The 13,417-nt window shown below is 43.0% G+C and overlaps 1 long non-coding RNA gene across 1 annotated transcript; it reads left to right on the top strand.

Moving 5' to 3' along the window:
* Window positions 1-7,277: 7,277 nt before the first annotated feature.
* LOC117877656 lies at window positions 7,278-11,859 on the top strand. The gene is made up of 2 exons (XR_004645782.1): window positions 7,278-7,524; window positions 11,520-11,859. It is a non-coding gene; the product is annotated as an uncharacterized LOC117877656 (long non-coding RNA).
* Window positions 11,860-13,417: the final 1,558 nt, after the last annotated feature.

Raw genomic sequence — 13,417 nt, 5'->3', positions numbered from 1 at the left:
ATTTTTCTAATTTCAGCTTCCATCTATTGGATCTTGTTATGCCTCTGTTTGGTATATTAAAAGCCCCCTAGTGGCAGATATCTATCTTCTCCCTGTGTAGGTGTTTATATATCATGATCAAGACTTCTCTTAACTTTTTCTCTTTAATAACACATTTATTGAAGGCACTCTTCAAATCATTCTTGTAGCCCTTCTCTGAATCCTCTCAAATTTTTCTACATCTTTCTTAAAGTGTTGACACCTGAACTGGACTTGGTATTCCAGTATTTCAGTCTAACCAATGCAATATACAAATGCACATTCAAATGTAAGTAAAAGAATTCCCTAATTCTGTTTGATATTCCCCTGTTTACACATTTAAAGATCGCATTAGTCTTTCTCGACACAACATTACCCCAAGAGTTAATGTTCAAAATTACATACAAAATTACTAAAGATAGTTAAGTCCCAGGCAGACTGCAAAGAGCTACAAAAAGATCTCTCAAAACTGGGTGACGGGGCAACACAATGGCAGATGAAATTTAATGTTGATAAATGCACATTGGAAAGCATAATCCCAACTATACATATAAAATGATGGTGTCTAAATTAGCTGTTACCACTCAAGGAAGAGATCTTGGCGTCATTATGGATAGTTCTCTGAAAACATCCACTCAAAGTGCAGCGGCAGTCAAAAAAGTGAACAGAATGCTGGGAATAATTAAGAAAGGGATAGATAATAGGACAGAAAATATCATGGTGCCTCTATATAAATCCATGGTATGCTTACATCTTGAATACCGTGTGCAGATGTGGTTGCCTCATCTCAAAAAAGATATATTGGAATTGGCAACAAAAATGATTAGGGGTATGGAACGGCTTCCGTATGAGGAGAGATTAATAAGTCTGGGACTCTTCAGCTTGGAAAAGAGATGGCTAAGGGGAGATATGATTGAGGTCTATAAAATCATGACTGGTGTGAAGAAAGTAAATAAGGAAGTGTTGTTTACTCTTCTCCAAACACAAGAACTAGGGGTCACGAAATGAAATTAATAGGCGTCAGGTTTAAAACAAACACAAGGAAGTATTTCTTCACACAACACACTGTCAACCTGTGGAACTCCTTGCCATAGGATGTTGTGAAGGCCAAGACCATAACAGGGTTAAAAAAAGAACAAGATAAATTCATGGAGGATAGGTCCATCAATGGCTATTAGCCAGGATGGGCAGGAATGGTGTCCCTAGCCTCTGTTTGCCAGAAGCTGGGATTGAGCGACAGGGGATGGATCACTTGATGATTACTTGTTCCAGTCGTTCCCTCTGAAGCACCTGGCATTAGCCACTGTCGGAAGATAGGATACTGGGCTAGATGGACCTTTGGTCTGACCCAATAGGGCCAGTCTTATGTTCAGTTGATCATCTACAAGGATCCCTAAGACTTTTTCAGAGTCACTGCTTTGGAAGATTAAGTCACCCATCTCATAACTCACCACTCTTTGTTCCTATTCGTGGGATCTTGCATTTGTATTAAAACACACTTATCTGGTTTGTTCCCAGTTTATCAAAAGATCAAGATTTCTCTGTGTCAGTGACCTGTCTTCAACATTATCTCCCGCCTCACCAATCTTTATGTTGTGCAAACTTTAGCAGTAATGATTTTATGATTTTTTTCCTAGATCACTGATAAAAATATGGAATTTGATTCATTCATCTCTTTAAAAAGAGCTAAAAGGTGAATTCAGACTAAACTGGCCCTGGATCCACAAACCTTTACCACTTACCATGGTAGCCACCCAGGTGTGCTATTCATGCTTGAGTTGCTTGCCTCATAGCCATTCCAACCCTGGCCCACTTCCCTTGGTTCATATCATTTCCTTAGGGTTCTGGTGAACACCTTGGACTCTAGATGCATCTACTCCCTGGATATTGTATTGGCAGCAGATGGCTAGCCAGCACTCTGCCGTGTATTATACCGCTTTCAGCTTCTAATCTCTAGGCGCCTCCAAATCCCAAGGCTCCTCCATGAATCTTTTCCAGAAAGGATACATTTAAATAACCTATGGTGATATTAATGGCTTTGGAGCAGCTATTACACAGTAATTATTCTGGCTATTTCTTTCTTAATCTTCCTGTACTTTCTTCCTTCTGGGCATTTAAAATTTTTTCATTAGGTGAATTTTTTTGGCAGTTTCTGTAACTTCATCTACCAGAGCTATTATTTTCCACAGAGTCTAAGAGCTCCATCTACTGGTTAGATGTGATCATGAAACACTTTTAAAAACAGTTTGATTCAGTAACTAATATTCCAGTTGAATGTGCCATAAAGAATAGGACACACAATCCTACATTAAGGATTAGCTAAATTTCTTTTAATATACTTATGTCTATCAATTTATTTCATTATATATATATATATATATATATATATATCAGGGCAGCCTGCCCCTTTAAGGACCTGTGGAAACCAGTGAGCAGCAAGCCCAGGCCTAAGGAGAACCCCAGCAGGCAGGTGTCGGAAATCAGCTGATCCAGCTAGGCAGTAGCTAGTGATTGGCTCTGATTCCCAGCTGGAAGATATAAATAAGGCCCCAGCTCCTCAAGAGAGAGTGGGAAAGAAAACTTTTCTGAGAAGTAACAGAGGATTAGTCTGCCATGAGGCTAAAGAAGAACTGTAAAACTTAATGACAGGTTTCAGAGTAGCAGCCGTGTTAGTCTGTATCCGCAAAAAGAACAGGAGTACTTGTGGCACCTTAGAGACTAACAAATTTATTAGAGCATAAGCTTTCGTGGGCTACAGCCCACTTCTTCGGATGCATATATTTATTCCACTCTATATGCATCCGAAGAAGTGGGCTGTAGTCCACGAAAGCTTATGCTCTAATAAATTTGTTAGTCTCTAAGGTGCCACAAGTACTCCTGTTCTTTTTGTAAAACTTAAGCAACTAGGAAGTGAAGGACCCTGCAGTATCAGTCCAGGTCAGGGCTACCACTTTCGTTACTTTTTCATATTTCTTACATTTGTGTGGCAGAGGAATAAAAGAGCCTCTGTTGGGCTTGGCTGACTGTTTTGTCATCAGACAATAACATATTTTTGGAGCTAGCATACATTATGAAGATGGCAATGTTAACTTAAATGGGACTAATCACATGAATAAAGATGTGTAAAACTGGATACTGAATGTATGTAGAAGTAAACAACATTCATTCCTGGTTTAAATCCAACTACAAGACCAAAACTGAATGTGATGGAACTCCGTACACACACTGGTGAAAGATAATGGCCTTTAAAGAAAAAAAGGGGGAGAACTAAAGCCCTGACCCTGCAATGAGCTTCAGGTGAGTAGATTGACCCCTGTGCCTATTAACTTCAATAGGGTTCCATGCAGGTATGAGGGCCTACCTACCAATTTCAGGATTGGAATCCTAATTACAAAAAAACATGTTGCAGAGTTGAATCTGTGATGCATGGCATGCTGTCAATATCACTACTATACTGTAAAGGACAGAACTAATGAGCAGGCTTCCAAATTTTCAAGGATTCAAACTAAATGTTTTTGAGCCCATGAACACTCTCTTCATTGACTAAGAGAGAACCATTGAGTCTCGTGATATGCCTTTTCCTTTTCCCTTGAATTGAGCATGCTACCTCTGCAACCCTAGGCCTTTCTGGCTAAGGAAGTGGGAGAAAAGCAATAAACTCCAACCCATGTAGTCTACTGATCTAGAAACCCAAGGTAGGTGAGGTAATATCATTTATTGGACCAACTGCTGTTTGTGAAAGAGACTACCTACTAGGCTACACAGAGCTCTCCTACTGATCTAGATATTTGTACCACACCCAGCACTGTAACATAAGTATCTGCTACATGGCAGTACAGAACATTACCACTAGGCTACAGGACCTGTTTTAACTTGTTTGTTTGAAATGTGTTTCTGCAAGTGTTGTCACGTGAAGGTGTGATTGCTAGGGACACTACTTTATTGCTGCTGAATACCAGAGAAAGGAAACTGTGTATCATTGGATTTATACATGAAATCCTCAGGTAAGTGATACAGAATATGAGGTGGTATTATAAATACTCACTGGAGACTATGTAACAAATCTAGTAGAACAGTCAGATAAACATGCTTATCAGCTGGATATCTGTGGTATCAAATAAAAACCCCACATCCTTCAGCTTCAAAAACCCAAATCTCTAGCAGTTGAGCTAAATGAGACTCCCCATTAGCACAGAAAGGCATTTCTGCCCTCTGTGAGCCCAGGACAACCTGATCACACACTTAAGCCAGTACATGACAATGGCAGTTCTCCCCGTTTCCATAATTTCAATAGAATAAGTATCACCTGTTGTGCTACGAAACTTTATTTCCTTCTGGCATGCTATGCAGAATAAAGCAGAGAGTCATAATTTCAGAACCTATTCAGAAAATGATTTACCTCAGGAAAGGTGTTATCTACAACTAGATTATTTATGTAGATCTACAGATTAATTTTTGAGTTACACTTATGTTGATGTTGCAGTTTGTTTGTCTAAAACAGTGGTCTCCAAACTTCTTTGATCACACATCCCTATCAGTAAAAAATGTTTGAGCACGCACCCCCTGCTGCGCCAGCTCTATCATTTTTGCCAAAGCAAAAAAAAAAAAGAAAGAAAGAAAAAGCCGCTCAGACTCCTGCCTGACGAAGAAAAAAAAAAAGCACTCCTCCTGCCGCGCACTCCCAAGGATCCTCTTGCGCACCCCACTTTGGAGATCACTGGTCTAGAACACATTCCATTTAATTAAGACATAATAAAATTCCAGTTAAGTAAGGCCATGTCTACACTTACAAGCTTACAGTGGGACATCTGTAGGAGAGCTCATGTAGCCGTGTTATGCTGACAGGAGAGAGCTCTCATGTTGACATAATAAAACCAGCTCAATGAGTGACATAGCGCTGTGCATGTGAGCATTTATGCCAGCAAAACTTGTCACTCAGGGGTGTTTTAAGGATTAATTAAGCGGCTTTAGGTAGTAAGATAGCTGGAAACAGTACAAGCCACCACCTAATGTGACAAGTCACAGCACAAGGCCTGATGAAAAGCCAGCCTTGTGGGCTCCAAAGTTCCCTGCTTTTTCAAGCAGGGGCTAGGGTTTTGTTTTGGCAAGCTGTCTGTGTGTTAAAGGAGAAAGCCAGTGGACAGTGAGAAGAAGCAGTTGTGAGCACAGCCCTTAGAAAGAACAGAGACAGAGCTCCATGGGGGACAGAAATGACTGGAGGGGCAGACTTGGAAATAGAGTGAGGAAACTGCTTGTGTTTTTATATTTGTTTGTTTGTTTTGTTTTCCTAATGTGTTCAGGGAAACAGGCTTTTGTGTATATTTTTTGTAAATAAATGGGATTGTATCAAAAAAATACCTGACTGATGTAACCAATTTCTCCTCCCAATGGAAACAACCTTTAAGGGCAGGCTCCAATATTGACTAACTACTTGCCCCAAAGAAGCAACACCAGCTATAAGCCTCTGCCAAAACTGATTTAACCTGTGTTTCAGGTCCATTGTTCAGAGTTCTCTCTACTGAGGGTTCCACTATTACTATTCAGAAATTTATTGGCACATTTTTCTAAAAGTCTTTCAGCACAATTTGGGGGAAAGTCACTTTGAGCCTTTTGTCACTGGTAGATCTGAGTTACCTTTAACTCTTTAGAGTTAGGACAATCCTAATTCCTAATCTAGTGGCAGGTTGCTAAACAGTATCATGCCATCTCTTGCTCCTTTCTTTGAAGATCAGGCACAGTTTTTCTTTGTCAGTTTTTGGTTAGAAGTATTCTGATTCCTGACATTTTGAACAAATATATTCTCTTTTTCATACTAGTAGAAAGTATTTCTTTAACTCAGAATTCCTCTCTTGCATTGGCTGCACAGTCTCTCCTCTCTGGGTTTATTGCGCTTCGTATCTGCCTCTTTCCAATCTCTAATCTGTGGTCACTGAGTCTATATTTGGTGAGAGTGTATCTCAGGTTTGCATATTTCACTGTGGTGGGGTAGTCTGCTAGGTGACAACCAGGGTTTATGTCTAGTTTTAAACTGAACCCGACTTCATTCACATACAGTAGAACAGGTTGGATTATAGCCATCAAATAGTTTTAGCAGTAGTTTTATTGGAAAGGTGTAGACATCTAATAATTTCTTTATGGTGTTGAAGACCCACAGAGTTTCAGCTACATGAGGACATTTGTAAACCATCTCAGATTCCATGAACCTCTGTAGATACAAACATGTGCTTGATAGTTGAAATATTATGAAAGTTTGTTTCTCCAGAGTCCCATTTATCCCAGAAAAAAACTGTTAGCCACAACTGTTTATAAATATGACTCTTCCAAGAAATGTGCTGATACAGTTTCCTGGGCTAGACTAGAACAAAACTAAACCATATTTAAAAATACTTTGGGCTAACCGTTTCCATTTTAGTATAAATGGAAACTACGCATGGGCTGGGGATCATTTGTTCTTAAAGCCACTTTCCATCCTGGCATCGCTGCTGCCATCTCTGGAAGGCTGGGATGGATGGAACGGAAGAAGGAATGTTTCACTGATGTTACATCTTTTAGGCAACAATTTCTTTTAAAAAATGATGAAAACATAATTTATTTATCAGATAACAGCTGTGGTCTATCTAGTCACCTCTGCTGTGGGGCAGTGGCCAGTACACCTGGTCCCACAGGAACATGCAAAATCACCATAACGGGCAACCGTGGAATAACATGCTCATATAAGAAAATTTGCTAAGCCCCACAGTTAGTGGATGCCTTATGCCCTGAGGCATGTGGGTTTGTGTTTTGGTGTATGTTTTCTGAAGCTTGTGTGGGAGCTGGACTTACCCTGGCTATAGCAACATACCCCTATACTCTGTATGTTACCCCCAATGACCAATAACTGACGCTTCAAATTCTCTGTATCGTTTATTTTTTAAATAGTCTCTAATACAATTTAATTCTTTCTGTGCGTACTGTACTTCTCTGGTACTGCTGACGGGCTCGGAGGGCGGGGCGGGGCGGGACGCAGCTCTGAAGCACAGTTCTGCCTGGGGCAGAGCGAGGCCTGCAGCGGCCCCATCCCCGCACGGGGCGCGAGCGCAGCCAGCTGGGCAGATACGTTCCGTGAGTCACACACTGAGCGCCGCGGGGGCAGCCCTCCGCCCCTGCCCAGCTGTAGAGCGGTCACGTGACCAGCCCAGCAGTCGGCCGCCCGCTGTTTTCATTGGTGCAAAGAGCCTCCCCTCCTCCGGAGCAAACAGGTGCGCATGAGCTATTGGGCCACGCCCCCCCGTCGCTTCCGCCTTGCTCTGGTAGGCGAAGCAGGAGCTACCGCGGAGGGGGAGCGATGGAGGCAGCGGGGCTGGAGCAGCGGCAGCGAGGCCCGGAGCCGGCGCCGGCCACAGCGAATGGCGACTGCAGCCGCCCCCTGTCGCTCTCCGGACAGTCCTACTGGCTCGACGTGTGGCTCTTCGTCCTCTTCGACCTGGCGCTGCTCGTCTTCGTCTATCTATTGCCCTGAGCCCGCGGGTGAGTGAGACCCGGACCCGCTCCTCTCCCCCCCTCGTCCCCCGACCCTGCTTCCCCCCACAGGCCCCGGCTCCCCAGTCTGTGTCCTGCGGTAAAACTCCCGGGCTCTCCGCTGCACCTCCCACCTCGTCTGCAGCCCTGCGCGTCTGGGCAGCCCCGTGATGATTATTGTTTAAGGGCTTCACTTACGTGAGGGAAGTAGGGCCCAGTGCTGTTGTCAGTAGCCTGTATTTGGGGTTGAAGTGCTTAGTGCCTTTTGGCTGTCTCAGGCTGACTTTCCATGGAAAGTGACCGCCAGAGTGGTTCAGGTGTGGCCGGGAAAGAGGATAGGGGACAGTATGTTGCTTTGCCCAGGTTTAAAAAAATTCTGGCTGTTATTTCTTGGAGAAGCCCAGGTGTGGCTATGCTTTGGAGCAGGAACTCAAACGTTAGCACGGGGCAGTCTGGTGCCAGGGATCTGCCTTCTGCTGTTTCTGTGAAAATTCATCCGCGTTATAAACTTTTGAAACACTGCAGTTTGCACATGCTCAGTAGAGGCTTGTTAGCAGCTTGCAGCTAAGAACTGGGAAGGTTCTGAGCATGCGTCACCCTGGTGCTGAACAGGAGTTTCCTTGCAATGGTAGTTCTGTGCTGCCCTGCGCTATTGTGGGCCCGGGTCCAGGCACCAGAACCGGGAGACTGCCTCTTTGTGCTCTCAGTGCCCTCCTGCTGTGCCCAGGCAGCTGGGTGCTGGAGGTTACCTGATTTGGGAACAAGAGCCAAATTTGCAGGGGTGGGAGCCAGTGGGGAACACAGGCCAGTATTTGGAGAGGCTGGCCAGGGTAACCAGTGGAGATTGGGGCTAAGTGAAGAGAAGAGGAACAGGTGGGACTAGAGTTGAGAGGTTGGAGGGGAACAGGGCAGGAAGGACTCAAGATTAGGTATGAGGGGGAAGGTCTGTGCTTTACTAGAGCATACTCCTCTCCGAAGCCTGCAATGGAGTCCAAAACTCTCCATTCCTCTGCTGTCAGTGTCTATACAAGTGGCAAAGTCTGTTGCTTGTGAAAGTAGAGGATGACAGCCTATCAGTTACTCTGTTAGCTCAAGTGGCAGAGGCCTGTGCAGTGAATCAAAATGTCCCTATCCTGTTGATGACCCATGTGCGTGTCAGTGTGAAGCCACATGATGGAAACTGCCTTTTTTTTTTTTTTGCCTTTTTAAGTAAAACCTATATATTAAGAGTATTACTGAGGATGCAAACTCAAGCACTCAAAAATTAGGAAGTGCCAGAATGCCTGTCCAATTGTAATGAGTGCCAAAGAAAAGCCCATGAGGAGGGTTTGATTAAGGTGCAGGAAATAAGGCATGGGACTGCACACTGAACAACAGGAATGTAATATTAAATAGTTGCTCATTAAGCGAGCATTGAATGAGCCAGGAATTCAGTGGGAAGAAATATGATTCATAGGCCCAAGGGTTCTGAATTAAGGTTGTCTTAATTCTGGCATTTCCTAACTAGACTACTTGGCTTTTCAACCTTTATGTTCTTCTAACATACATTTTGGTTGTGTGAACATACACTTAGACCCACCATCATCCATCCCTTCTTTCCAAATAAAAACCCCTTGCAGTTCCTATCTGAGCAATTGCTCATGCGATTCCCAGACTTGCACTACTATATATATCTGCAACAGGATGCTTAGCTAAACTTCAAAGAATCTACTTATATCTGTGGCTTTGTCAAGACAGGGAGTGCAGAAGTTAACTTCCCATTAGGTATCAGTAGTGGTACTATAATGAATCACACTAACAGCAAAGCTGTCCATTGGTAATATACTTTTCCTGAGTGGTTGTCTTGCTCGAATATCATTTCTATTTTAGATTTAGGAAGCATGTAGAAATTCACAAGCCAAAGCTATCCAAAATGAGTACAGACCCTCTGATCATGGCTGACATCTTGCATTAGAAGGTACAAGGTCAGAGTAGAAATGTTAGTTCTGTCTCTTCAGTTCTGTGGGTGGGAAGTGACTAATAAGCTTTCTTAACAGTGTTGCTGACTAAAGGAAAGTCCTGTCACATCTTGCTTCTCTGTTAATGAGAATTCAATATTTTATACATCTTGCAGGGCTCTTTCAAATGGCATCCAAATGTGCAAGCATAGAAAAATGCTACACCCTTTGCAAAAGGAATGCTGGCACACACAGGGACAAACTCTGTGCCTGTGATCTCATGGGCATATTACTGGCTCGGTGCTACCCTACTTTCCCCACCCTTTTTCTAGAATGTGGCAGGACAGAATGAGGTGTGGCTGAAGTGGGCTGTGCTTTTGCAACCTGCTTGGTGTAATGCTCCTTAGGGAGCTGTTAGAAGTAGTACAAGTTAGAGCAGCCCTGAATCTACTCTAATCTGCTCCAAGGACCTAATCTGCTCCTACCGCCCTAGGGCACAAGGAAGCACAAATGGTTTAAAAGCAGGCTTCCCTGTTTCAAGGAGAACTGTTGTTTTTGAGCAGAGGGCTGGCAAATGTAAGACTGGAGGTGACTAAACCCAGTAAGATGTCTTAAAAGTGGAAATCTGCAACTAGAGCTCTGATTAGTTAAAAAGTATGGTGAATAAACCAAAGTTCTGACAAACAACTTCTCTACCAAAAATAGATCTGAAAGCTTTTGAATTTAAAGAAAGTTCTGTCCAGGCAGTTTTCCCATTTACTTTTTCTCCCTCTTCTAGGTCTATTTCTGTTGTGCTTCATATGTGGTAGAAATTAAAACAGTATTAAAACTCTGAAACTTGAACTTTCAAGCAGAGATGAGAAGGAAAAAATCTATGAAAACAAACCTGTCAAGCAGCCACAGTGCTATCACTGATAAACATATGAAATCTGCTGTGTTAAGTTTCAAATAAATAGTAAAAAGCAACAGAGGGTTCTGTGGCACCTTTAAGACTAACAGAAGTACTGGGAGCATAAGCTTTTGTGGGTAAGCTCACTTCTTCAGATGCAAGTCGTTTCTTGCATCTGAAGAAGTGAGGTTCTTATCCACGAAAGCTTATGCTCCCAATATTTGTCTAGTCTTAAAGGTGCCACAGGACCCTCTGTTGCTTTTTACAGATTCAGACTAACACAGCTACCCCTCTGATACAAATAAATAGTGGTACTATTGACAGATCTTGATCTGGTTGGTAACAAATATTAGTATTAGTCTTTTTTTAAATTGATACATTAGAAACTTTGATAGTTTTATAGCTCAAACAGCACTGGACTGGTATAAAGGTAATTAAATCTGACCTTCCTATTGAAGAAAACAGCACCTAATCTGTGGGTATATCTGTGCTACAGCAGTATCCTACTGTGGTTCAGGGGTGGGCAAATTTTTTGGCTGGAGGGCTGTATCGGGTTTCGTAAATTGTATGGATGGCTGGTTAGGGGAGGGGGTCATGGCCTGGCCCCTAGCTGCTTCCCCCCTGCCCTCTAGCTAATCTCCCTTGCTCCCTGCCCTTACTGTGCTGCCTGGAGCGCCAGTGGCTGGTGGCGCTACAGCTGTGCTGCCCAGCTGGAGCCGGGCTATGCTGCTGCTGCCTGCCACCACACAGCACTGGGTCAGGCTGGCTCTGCAGCCCCTCCACCCAGAACATTGCGCTGGTGGCAGAGCGAGTGAGCTGAGGCTGTGGGGGCAGGAGGTCAGCAGGGGAGGGGCTGGGGGCTAGCCTCCTGGGCCAGGCAGGATGGTCCTGTGGACTGTAGTTTGCCTGCCTCTGCTATAGATGCTTCCTATATTGATGGAAGGGGGTTTTCCCTCTATGTAGGGAATCTACCTCTCCAACAGGCTGTAGTTCTAGCCCCATCTACACAGGAGATTAGGACCTACTGATGGTGCTCAGGGGTGCAACATTTTTCACAGCCTTCAGTGATGATTTGAGGTTGATCTAATTTTTTTTTTTAAGTGTAGACCTATGCTTATTTCCTTTCTTAATGACCTTATACCACTGACAATATAACCTGATTTTTCCATTCCTCATAGTGGCAGCTCCTATTCAAGATGAAGAACCTTATTTATAAAAACATGCTTTGGAAGAGGAAGACACTACATGCAACAGGACAACTGGAAATGAGACTCTCAAACCTGTTAAGCCAGAGTGCTAGTGATACACATTGATCCATTCATGGATGTACTGATTTGAGGGGGTCTGGGGTTCATCTATAGCCTATTTACTTCAGTGACAATGTAAAGTGTGCCTTAAGTTAAATTTAAAAAGTTTGAGGATACTCTAGTTTCCATAACAGTAATATAGATTGCTCATTTGTCTTTTACATAATGTTCAGTGTTTGAATAAAGATCAATTGAAAAAAATGGAACTTCAGACTAGGTGGATTGGTTAGTTTATTGGTTATGACATCCTTTTCTGAGCTGGCAAGATCAACTTTCAAACACTTCCATGCAGCTCTGTCTGGAGACATAATGGCCATAATAAGTTTTTACTGGTGTCCTCTTAAATTACCCAGCTTACTATGCTGGTTGCTTACTACCACTATCCTTCCCTACTGGAATAACCTGTAGTGCTGTGGGTACAGGGTCACATTGTTAAAGGCATCCTCCCCTGTGCTAACCACTACTGTTATATTGCCTCTAAAATATCAAGCAGGTTTTGACATGAAAATCCCCTTGTAACTAAGTAAGGCATGTAAAAAGGCAAGCCTGGCTGCTTAAAGCTTGCCTATATTTAAAGGGCTGCACGGGTGAAGATGTGACCTACACCACAGGGCAGGCTTTTCCTGTTGGCATGAGTACTCCACCTTCCTGAGGCAGTAGCTATGTTGATGGGAGAAGGTGGACATTGGCATGGGTAATTAGATCAGTATAACTACATTGTTCAAGGGTGTTAACTTATACTAACCACTCACCTACATACCCAGAGCCTCACTGGTTTGGTAGAGTGCTACCCCAAGCCATTGCTGCTGCCCTGTAGTTTGTGCTAGTACACCTGTTTGTCCCCAGGGGGGAGCATGCTCCTACCACCTTCACTGAAATTATATCCCACCCCCTAAATTAACATGGAATGCAGCACTTTCCACCAAATGCACATGACATCTCTGATGTAGCTGAAGTAAGTAAGTGAAGTGTTGCAGGATCATAGTGGTTCTTTAACAACTGAGCTTTAAAAGAGGGCATGTGGGCTGAAGAGGAGCTATAGGAGGAGTGGAGAAAACATAAGAGCCAGAATCCCCTGAGAGTGAGGAGGTAGAAGGAACCAGATGGAAAAAATAGTGAGAAGTGCAGCTCATGTAATTGAACTGTTTTTGATTTACAACAAAACTGCATAAGAGCTTGAGGCCATAGCCCAGGGTGCAAAAGCTAGGCTCCACTATAGGGTACAGCTATATAATAGCTAATTGAGTCATTGGTCACTAAACCTTTTAAAAAAAAAAAATCTCCCACTTACATAATCAAATACTTCAACTTTGCTTATCTATTAGGCAATTCCATTAGTGTCCCCAGCAGCTCTTATGCAGAGAGAGAAGTTGTATAGGTAGATGTTAACCACAACACATCTTCATGAATGAAAGTTTTACACAAATATGGTTCCTGCTAGTGTACTAAAGTAAGCTGTAACAGTGATCAGACAGTTTAAACAACCTTACACTTGAACCTCATAAAACAGTAGTAGGTTAATGGTCATCTTTAAATGTGGATTTTAAAAAATTTGCCAAGAGCAAGTTCAGAATTCTGTCTTGAGTAAAAACAGGGTAGTACAGGTGGTGAGATCCTGAATGCAACTAGCAGAAGACAAACTTCATTTTTTTTGCACATACAGCAGAACTGATGGTTCAAACAAGAGATCTGGGAAACTTCAATGTTTATTCTCCACAAAGTTAAGTTTTTTTTGGGGGGGTGGGAGGGAGTGTTAAACACCAGGTATT

Source organism: Trachemys scripta, chromosome 5, assembly GCF_013100865.1.
Source record: "Trachemys scripta elegans isolate TJP31775 chromosome 5, CAS_Tse_1.0, whole genome shotgun sequence".
NCBI classification, from domain to species: Eukaryota; Metazoa; Chordata; order Testudines; family Emydidae; genus Trachemys; species Trachemys scripta.
This window is presented reverse-complemented; position numbering and strand designations above follow the sequence as displayed.